Here is a 10,787-nt window from a genome sequence, read left to right as displayed (position 1 = left end):
AATGTTTCATTGGAGGAAACTGCACCTAATCGAGTAGTGGGAATGTGGTTAGCAGCTTGATAACTGAGAAACAGTGGAGTAATGGAGAGGGATGATGGGGAGGGAGAGCTGGGCATCGTCAGTGTACATGTGAAACCCAACATGGTGTTTTTGCACAATGTCACCTCCTGTCAGTATGTAGAGGAGATACAAGAGGGGCCAAGGATAGATCCATGAGGGACACCAAATGCAAGGAATTCAGAAAGGAAAGGGAGAGTGGAGATGGAGCAGGACTTTTCAACAACCATGAGGTCAAATATTAGTTTTTCACAGAATGGGAGAGAAGGACATAACCAGAGAAGACAGAACAAGGAACAATATCTGTGAATCGGTGAGGGAGACTGATGAGGAGGGGGAGAAAAGAGAGTTGGAAACTCTATGGTTTACTGAGATGAGGGTTAAAGGGTCAAGATGAGCTCTGATAAGGCTTGACCGGGATTGGAGAAAGTTTGGACAAAATCCGGGAACACCACGTGAGGCAGTTTGACTCAGTGGGAGGGAGGGAAGCAGCAGATCGGATTGTCTCAGTCTTAGTGACAGAGAAACTCCATGTGCTCCAAACTCTTGTTGGTGGAGAGAAGGATGGAGGAGACAGGATGATGGACAGTGTTTCACAAAGAAACAAAACCTGGGTTAGTGATATTTAAAGTTAGTGAACAAACCTAATGTATTTAACTTTTACCCAAAATATTAAAACCAATGACAGAAATCCTGGTTCGAATCCCAACTTGGCAGATGGTGGAATCTGAATTCAAGAAAAAATAACTGGAATTAGGAATCTCCTAATCTCCATGGAACCATTGTCAGTGGTGGAAAAATATCCTGCCAACCCGACAGCGGCCCAGCCAGCTACTCACTGTATTCATCACTGCAAAGTCTCAACAAAGGAATGAAACTGGATGGACCACTCAGCATCTGACAAGGCACCAGAAAATACAACCACAGAATCAGCCCTCTCGATGGTGCAACGTCCTCCAGACTAACATCTGGAGTTTGGTGTCAAAATGTGCAGAGCTGTCTCACAGACCAATCAAGGAACAGCCGGACATACTCATACTCATGGAATCAACTCTTACAGACAATGTTGAAAATGTGTTGCTGGAAAAGCGCAGCAGGTCAGACAGCATCAAAGGAGCAGGAGAATCGACGTTTCGGGCATGAGCCCTTCTTCAGGAGCCCTTTTACAGACAATGACCAGATACCACCATCACCGTCCCTAGATATCGAGAGTGTGGTGATGGAAAAGCACAACAGGTCAGGCAGCATCCGAGGAGCAGGAAAATCGACGTTTCGAGCCTAAGCCCTTCATCAGCCTGACCTGCTGTGCTTTTCCAGCACCACACTCTCGACTCTGATCTTCAGCATCTGCAGTCTTCACTTTCTCCTCAAATCTCTGGATATGTCCTGTCCCACCAGCAGGACAGACCAGGCAGAGGTGGTGGCACAGACAGTGAGGATTTGCCCTCTGAGTACTCAGCATTGACTCCGGACACCAGGAGGTGTCATGGTTCCTGCTGATTACCATGCTCCGTCCTCCCTTGGCTGATGAATCACTTCTCCTTCATGTTGAACAACATTTGGAGGAAGCACTGAGGAAGTAAAATGGTGTCAAACGTACTCTGGGTACAGGATTTCAATGTCCACAATCGAGACTAGCTCTGCAACAGAATTACTGACTGAGCTGGTCAGGTCCTAAAGGATATAGCTGCTCAACTGAGTCTGCAGCAGGTTGTGAAGGAACCAACAACAGGGAAACACATACTTGATCTCATTGTTATGAACTGACCAGCTACAGATACATCTGTCCATGACAGTATCGGTACGAGCGACCATTGCACATTGTTTTTGGAGACACAAGTCTTGGCTTAAAGTTGAGAAAAACTTCCATTGTGTTGAGTGACACTATCACCGTTCTAAATGGGACAGACTTTGATGAGATGTAGGAACGTAAATTGGATCTCTCTGAGGCACTGTGGGACATCAACAACAGCAGAACTGTACTCCAGCACAATATGTAATCTCATGGGTTTGTAAATCCTGCTCTCACCCATCACAAAGGACAGGAAAGGAGGGCATGCCCAAAGCAGCACCAGGCATAACTAAAAATGAAGTGCCAACCTGAAGCTACCAAACAGAACCATCTGCATATCAAACAGCATCAGCACCAAGCAACAGAGTTAAGTGATCCCACAACCAATGGATCAGATCAGAGCTCTGCAGTACTGCCACACCCAGTTGTAAACGGTGATGGACAATAAAACAACTCACTGCAGGAAGCATCACAGATATCCCCACCCTTACTGATGGAGGGGCCTCACACATCCATGCACCAGATAAGTCAACAGCATTTGCAGCCAGAAGTGGGATGCTCCATCTCAGCCTTCTCCAGTGGTTTCCAACATCACAGATGTGAGTTTTAAGCCAGTTTCATTCAGTTTGAATAACATCAAGAAGTGGTTAAGTAGTGCAAAGGCTACGGGCCCTGCCAATATCCTGGCAATAATACTAATGGCTTGTGCTCCAGAACTTGCCACCCGCCAAGCCAAGTACCGCTCCAGCACTGGCATCTACTGACATTGTGGAACATTGCCCAGGCATGTTCAACAGAAAACACAGGGCAATCCAACCAAGCCAATTTCCCTCCGTCAGTCCACACTCGATCAGCAGTAAAGTGATGGAAGATGTCACCAACAGGGCTACCAAGCAGCAGCTGCTCAGCAACAGCCAGCTGAGTGACACTCATTTCAGGCTCCACCATGGCCACTCAGCTCCCGATTGTGTTACCGCCTGATTCACAACCTGACAACCAGCTGAATCCCAGAGGTGTGGTGAGGTGAGGGGGACAAGACCACTATTTCGAGCTGATTCTAACATTGTATTAGCTCATATACTCTCATTCACCTTGTGTTATCTCCAGACTTCCTTATACAAACACACTCCTGGCCAACTTCCCACATTCAACCTCCCTGTTATCTCAAGAAAAACTAAATCTCTGCCCAAGTACTTCCTCGTACCAAAACTTGTTGATCCATCAAAAGGCTGCTATTCATAATCAACAACGTAGAGCCACAGAGATGTACAGCATGGAAACAGACCTTTCGACCCAACCTGTCCATGCCGAACAGATATCCCAACCCAATCTAGTCTCACCTGCCAGCATCCGGCCCACATCCCTCAATTTAAAATTCTCACCCTTGATATAATTCCTGGTTGTGACCATCCCTAGCTCGCTGCATCACACACCCTTTGAGAACTCGACAACCCATTCTGTTCGAGACTCCCAATGATCTGTTAATTCATTACCTCACCTGTGTGGCTGCTTTTACAGTTGCCAAAGCAACAAGGTCTGAAATTCACAGCCAAAACCTCACAGGTCTGCTTTCCTCCTTTAAGACATTCCTCAAAACCTACTTCTCTGGCCTTGTCTAAAGTTTCCAATAATAGTTTTGTGAAATTATAAGCATGATAATAAAACTACAAACTGTTCCTGATTTGGACATTATCTTCAAATCATCACTGTTGCTGTAATGAATAATCTGTAATGTCTCTTACCCAACCACATTGTGGGAGCACCTTCACCACACAAACTGCAGCTGTACAAGAAAGTCAAACATCACCCTCTCCCCAGGCAACAGGGCTTTGGCATTAATCACTGGGATCTGTGGAAGGAGAAACACAGTTGATGTTTCAGGGAGTGCAAAACGGATTACAGGGAACGAAAATGATGCAGAATTTATAGTCAGAAACGGAAGGAAAATACACTTGCTCATCGGAAAAAAAGAATTCTTGACTGTCAAAAATTTTCCAGAAAAAAAATTAATAAGCAGCACACGGTCAGGGGCTGGGCGGCAGTGAAAAATTAACATATAAAGATGTCTGTAAAAGTAATAGGAAAATACAGCCATTGTTCGAGACTGAGGAAGCTAGATATTAACAAAGTGGTCATGAGGGAGCCCAGAGATGAAGCAGAACAGTATAAGCTGTTATGATCCCACAGTCAGAGATGGATAGCGCCGACACAGACTCTTCGGTCTAACTCATCCATGACAACCAGGTATCCGAACCTAATCTATTCCCATTTGCCAGCACTTGGCCCATATCCCTGTAAACGCTTACTCATCATATCATGTGTCTATTTAGACGCCTTTAACAAGTTTTATCTGTACTAGCCTCCACCACTTCCTCAGGCAGCTCATTCCACCCACTGCATGAGAGTTGTCCTTTCGGCCCCTTTGAAATTTTATCCGTTCATCCTAAAGCAATGCCTCTACTTCTGGACACTATCACTCCAAGGAAAGCACCTTGTTCATTTACTCCATTCATGCCCCTCTTGATAGTATAAACCTCCATAACATCACAGCTCAGCCTATTGCACTCCAGGGAAAACAGCCCAGCCTCCAACCTCAAATCCTCCAACACTAACAACATTCTTAGAAGTCTTTTTTGAAACCTTTCAAGTTTCACAGCACCCTTCTGATAGGAGGCAGGCCAGAATTGCACACAATATTCCAAACGTGGCCTAACGAATGCCCTGTACAGCAACATGACCTCCCACATCCTATACTCAACGCTCGAACCAATAAAGGAAAATATACTGAACACCTTCTTCACCATCCTATCTGCCTGCAACTTGACTTGCAAGAAACTATGAACCTGCAGTCCAAGGTCTCTTTGTTCCGCAAACGTCTCCAGGGCCTGGCCATTCAGTGTATAAGTCCTGCACTGATTTGCTTTTCCAAAATGCAGCACCTCACATTTATCTAAATTAAACCCCATCTGATCAATATCTCATTGTAATCTGAGGTAACCTTCTTCATTATCCACAATACCTCCAATTTTGTATGACCTGCAAACTCATTTACGATACCAAATCATTTAAATGAATGACAAAACAAATCCAGAAATAAACATCCATTTCTCTGAGTTTGAATGTGCTCTGTAAATCCTGCCCAATGACTCTGTACCACAGAAAGGCTGCACATGCGCCTGGCTGCACCTTGCCCCCTACAAAGCTGGCAGTTCCGCATGTATCCAGTGAATTCTTGCCCCGAATAAAGATGGTGACGCGTACACATACCTGCAGCCACACTGAGGCAATTCCCCATTTACTGAAAACACGAGACTGGGACGTTACAAAATGTGTGTTTTCCGATGCGCACATTGTGTTTGTAAAACCTCTCCGCTCACACAGAATCTCTCTCACCTCCTGCGGTTCCACAGACAGCCTTGATGTTTGCAGGTACCTATTCTCTGCCTGGTTACTCGTTTGTCCTTAGTGTATTTATACAATCACTTTGGATTCTCCTTAAACCTATTTCCGAAAGCTATCTCATATCCCCTTTTTGCCCTCCTGGTTTACCTCGAGTATACTCCTACTGCCCCTATACTCCTCTAGGGATTCTCACAAACACAGCTCTCTGTCCCTGCCAAATGCCTCCTTCATTTTCCTGACCAGGCCCTCAATTTCTTTCGACAGGCAGCATTCCCTACACCTACCAGCCTTGGCCTTAACAGGAACATACTGTCTATATACTCCCATTCTGGCAGGCCTGTGGAGGCAATAGCAGATGAGGACAGAGAAACAATCACTCCCAGTAAAGAGGCAATGTTGGGAAAGATAACAGCCTCAAGGTAGCTGGGTCTCCTGGCCCTGATGGAATGCATCCCAGGGACTAAAGGAGATGGGGGGGGGGTGGGGGGGGAGGGGGAGGGGGGGGGGGAAGTATAACAAATAAACTCGTGATAATTCACTAAAATTTGTTGGATTCTGGGATGGTTTTGACAGACTGGAAGCTGCAAATGCGGTACCACTATTCTTCAAAAAGGACCTGTTAGCTTAACTTCTGCAGTGGAGAAAATGCTTGAACCTCTCAAGGAAGTAGTGGTGAGGTATCTGGGTAGAAATGGTCTCATTTCGCAGACACAGCATGGATTCATGAAAGGCAGGTCATGTCTAACACATTTACTGGAATTATTTGAGGATACAATGAGCGCGTTGGACAAGGGGGAACCGGTGGATGTGGTGTACCTGGATTTCCAGAAGGTATTCGATAAGTTGCCACACAAAAGGCTGCTGTATAAGGTAAAGATGCACAGCATTATGGGTAATTATCATTGATACAGGGATCGGTTCACCAACATAATAAATAATGGGGATAAATGGGTGTTTGGATTAGTGTTGACACTACAACTGTTTGCAATTTACACAGATGTTTTGGAATTGAGGACCAAGTGTACGGTGTCAGAGTTCACATTTGATACAAAGATGAGTAAAGCAATGTCTGCAGAGTCCATTGCAAGTCTGCACAGGGATACAGATCAATTAAGTGAGTGGGTAAGGATCTGGCAAATGGAGTTCAATGTTGGGATATGTGAGGTCATCCATTTGGGTCGGACTAACAGCAAACTGGATGATGAAATGGTGAAAACATGCAGCAGGCTGCTGTACAGAGGGAGCTGGGTGTCCTTGTGTATGAATCACAGGAAGCTGGTTTGCAGGTACAGCAGGTAATTAAGGCAGTGAAGGGAATATTGCCCTTCATTGCCAGAGGGATGGTTATGCTGCAGCTGTACAGGGGGCTGGGGAGGCCACACCTGGAGTACTGTGTACAGGTTTGATCCCCTTACATTAGCAAGGATGTACTGGCACTAGAGGGAGTGCAGAGGAGGGTCACTAGTTTGAGTTGGGAGTTGAGAGGGTTGGTGTATGTGGAGAGATTGAGAAAACATGTTCTATACTCATTGTAATTTAGAAGAATGGGACGTTGGATAGGAAACAAATAAAATTATGAGGGGAGGAGATAAGACAGAAGCAGGGAGGCTATTTCCACTGGGGACGGGTCCAACTCCAGAGCCTCAAAATAAGGGGGAGCAGATTTAGGACTGAGATCAGGAGGAGCTTCTTCAGCTAAAGGGTTGTGAATCTGTGGCGTTCCCTGCTGACTGCAGCATTTGAATGCCTTTCAGGCAAAATGTAGATTTGTGAACAGGAAAGGAATTAAGGGTTATGGTGGGAGATCGGGAACGTGGAGCTGAGGCCATGAAAAGATCAGCCCTGATCTTATTGAATGGTAGAGCAGGCTGGAGGGGCCAGGTGAAAGTTCTTGCCTCGTGCCATCAAAATCAGCCTTTGTCCAATTCAGAACCTTAACATGTAGATCTGGTCTATTATTTTCTGTAACTATTTTAAAACTAGTAGAATTATCAGAGAATCCCAACAGTGTGGAAGCAGGTCATTCAGTCCATCACACTGATACTGATCCTGAGAGCCTCCTCACCTCCCCCAGTAACATTGCATTTCCGAGGGCCACCCAACCTACACATGCCTGAACATTACGGACAATTCAGCCTGGACAATCCACCAACCTGCACATCCCTGAACACTGTGGACAATTCAGCCTGGATAATCCAACCTATCCTGCACATCTTTGGACTGTGGGAGGAAACCAGAGAACCCAGACAAAATCCATGCAGAATACCCCAATAAGGTGGTCATCCCTTTCTTATTTCCCAGTTCCAACGAACTAACTTCAATGGGCATACTCCCAGCAATATCTTCCCTAAGCATAAACATAATGCTATCCTGAATCAAAAATGCTACTCCCCCTCCTCTCTTGTCCCCCTTTCTATTCTTCCTATAGCATCCATACCCTGGAACATTAAGCTGCCAGTCCTATCCATCCCTGAGTGATGCCTCTGTAGTTGCTATAATATCCCAGTGCCATGTTCAAAACCATACCCTGAGCCCATCTGCCTTCCCTGTCAGGCCTCTTCTATTGAAGTAAATGCAGTACAACTGCTCGGTCCGACTTCATTCTGTGCCTTGCCCTTGCCTGCCTTGACTATTTGGCTTCTGACCTGTACCAGTCTCAGACATACTCTTTCCTCACTATCTTATTGGGTTTACACCCACTCCCTCACTGGTTTAATGCCTCCTGAGTATCACTAACAAATCTCCCTGTCTGGATGTTAACACCTTCCAATTCAGGTACAATCCATCCTTCTTATGCAGGTCAACTCTACTCCAGAGATCACAATGATCCAAAAAAATGTGAATCCTTTTCCCCTGCACCAGCTCCTTAGCCACTCATCCAGCATCTCCTCCTCCTCTGTAATATGGACATTTTTCAAGATGTCACCATTTATTTCCCCACATTCTATATCTCCCATGTACTTCTTCACAGTAAACACTGATGCAAAACACTGGTTTCCTATCTTGCCCATCGCCTGCAGCTCCACACAAGGGCTGTCTTGCTGATCTTGGAGGGTCTCTATTTTCTCCCTAGTTAGCCTTTTTTTCTTCATGTATTTATAGAAGCCCTTCGGATTATTCTTAAACCTATTCACCAAAGCTATCTCACGTCCCTTTTTTGCCTCCTGATTTCCCTCTTAATTATACCCCTACTGCCTTTATACGCAATTTTTTTGGATTGGAATAAATGCAAAATATAACAACCTGACAAAACAGACAAGGGCAGGACTTACTCTCAATAAAAGTAGGGCCTTGAGTAGTGATATGGGAACAGAGAGACCGAGGGCTTCACGTCTTTGAAGTTTGTGTGACATGTAGACAGGGTGGTTAATAAGGTGCTAAGCACACTTACCTTGATTGTTCAGACCTTGCAGTACAGGAGTTGGGACGTGATGTTGGGGATGTACAAGATGTTGGGGAGGCCTCTTCTGGAATACTCTGTCCACATCTGGTTGTGGTGTTATAGGAAGGAGATTATTAAATTGGAGCAGGTTCAGAAGAGATTTACCAGCATGTTGCCATGAATGGAGGGATTGTGTTCTAAGGAGAGGCTGGGAATTTTTTCACTGGCGTGCACGAGGTTGAGGCGTGAGCTTATTAGAGGTTTATAAAATTAGAAAGAGTGTAGACAGGGTGAATAGCCGGGGAGAGGGGATTCAAAACTCGGGTGCATTCATTTTGAGAAGAAATGAGAAAGATTTGAGAAAATACATGAAGGTTTTAATAAAAAAAGATACACGTGTGGAATGAACTTCCAGAGGAAGTGGTAGCTGTGAATACAATTACAATATTGAAAAGACATTCAGATAAGTACATAAATAGGAAATATTTGGATGGATGTGGACCAAGCGGAGGCAAGTACAATTAGTTCAGTTTGGAATTATGGTCGGCATGGACTGGTTGGACCACAGGGCCTGTTTCCTTGCTGTATAACATTATGACTCTAATCCTCACGATCCCTAAATTCCTCCATCCTCAACTCGCCTGATCAATGTCACCTAAACCATCCTCACAACTCTTCCTTATTTATATAATTCCTCACTAGCCACAGAACGCTCCCTATCTCACGTCCTCCAGTTTCTCAAATCTCTGCGATATGTGCCTTTCTTTAGTTCCAACCTTGAGGATGCCCTCATTCACTCCGATTGGTTGGAGGACAAACTCGTACGACCTGGTCCTCCAGTACTGCCCTCTGGCCCTATTGGCCTGCGCTGACATCACTCACCTCACAATGGGCCCCAGATAATTGGTGGGATCCTCCCTCTCTCTGCTCTGGGATGAGCTTCATCATTCACAGTGAATGGGACAGTATCACAGAGCACAGGGACTGGGGGCTATTCAGCCCATTGGGGCTGTACTCTCTCCCTCTAGAAATGCTGCAAATCTGTCCCAATTCCCTTCCCATTTGCCCATAGCACCCCAAATCTTCCCTTAAAAGGTAAAATTCCAAATCTGTTTATGAATAATTGCTGAGTCTGTCCAGCTGCCGTTCAGACTGTTCCAGATGCTCAGAACTTACTGAAGAACATAATGTTCACATATTCACTTATTATTTGCCAATTACCTGAAAATAGTTACTAAAATTGTGACATTGTTAACAATTCCCCTCTCTCTGCAAATTAAATACCTTAGAAACAAATTTGCAGCTGATCAAAATCACTGCTTAACCTTCTCAGCTCCAAGAACAATTATCTGTGCTTCTGCTAGCTCTCCACAAAAGAGGAACACAACTTATTTTCATTTATTAGTGTCATAGAGATGTACAGCACAGAAACAGACCTTTGGTCCAATTTGTCCATGCCAACTAGGAATCCTCAACAACTGGAGCCCCATTTGCCAGCGATTGGTCCGTATCACTTGAAACCCTTCCTGTCCATGTACCCAATCAGATGCCTTTCAAATGTTGTAATTGTATCAGCCTCCACTACATCATCTGGCAGCTCATTCCACACACACACCACACACAGCTTGAAAACTTTGCCCCTTAGATCCGTTTTAAATCTTTGCCCTCTCAACTTAAGCCCATGCGATTGTTTTGAACCCACCTAACCTGGGGGGAAAAGATCCTGGCTGTTCACCGTATCCATGCCCCTCATGATTTTATAAATCCCCATGAAGTCACCTCTCAGTCTTTGACTCTCCAGGGAAATTAACCCTGGCCTATTCAGCCTCTCCCTGTAGCCCAAATCCTCCAATCCGAGCAAAGTCTTTGTAAATCTTGTCTGAACTCTTTCAAGATTCACAACATCCTTCCCAGAACAGGGGATTTCGAACTTAAAACATAATTCCTGAAATGGCTTAATCAATGTCCTGTCCAGCCACAATTTGACATCCCAGCTTCTGTACTCAATGCATTGACCAATAAATATAAGCATACCAAACCCCACCTTCACTAGCCTGCCTATCTATGACTGTACTTTCAAGGAACAATGAACCTGCACTCCATGGTCTCTATGTTCAGCAACATTCCCAAGGACTTTACTATTAAGTGTATGAG

This window comes from Hemiscyllium ocellatum, unplaced genomic scaffold (assembly GCF_020745735.1).
Source record: "Hemiscyllium ocellatum isolate sHemOce1 unplaced genomic scaffold, sHemOce1.pat.X.cur. scaffold_675_pat_ctg1, whole genome shotgun sequence".
Lineage (NCBI taxonomy): Eukaryota > Metazoa > Chordata > Chondrichthyes > Orectolobiformes > Hemiscylliidae > Hemiscyllium > Hemiscyllium ocellatum.
Note: the sequence above shows the minus strand (reverse complement) of the source record.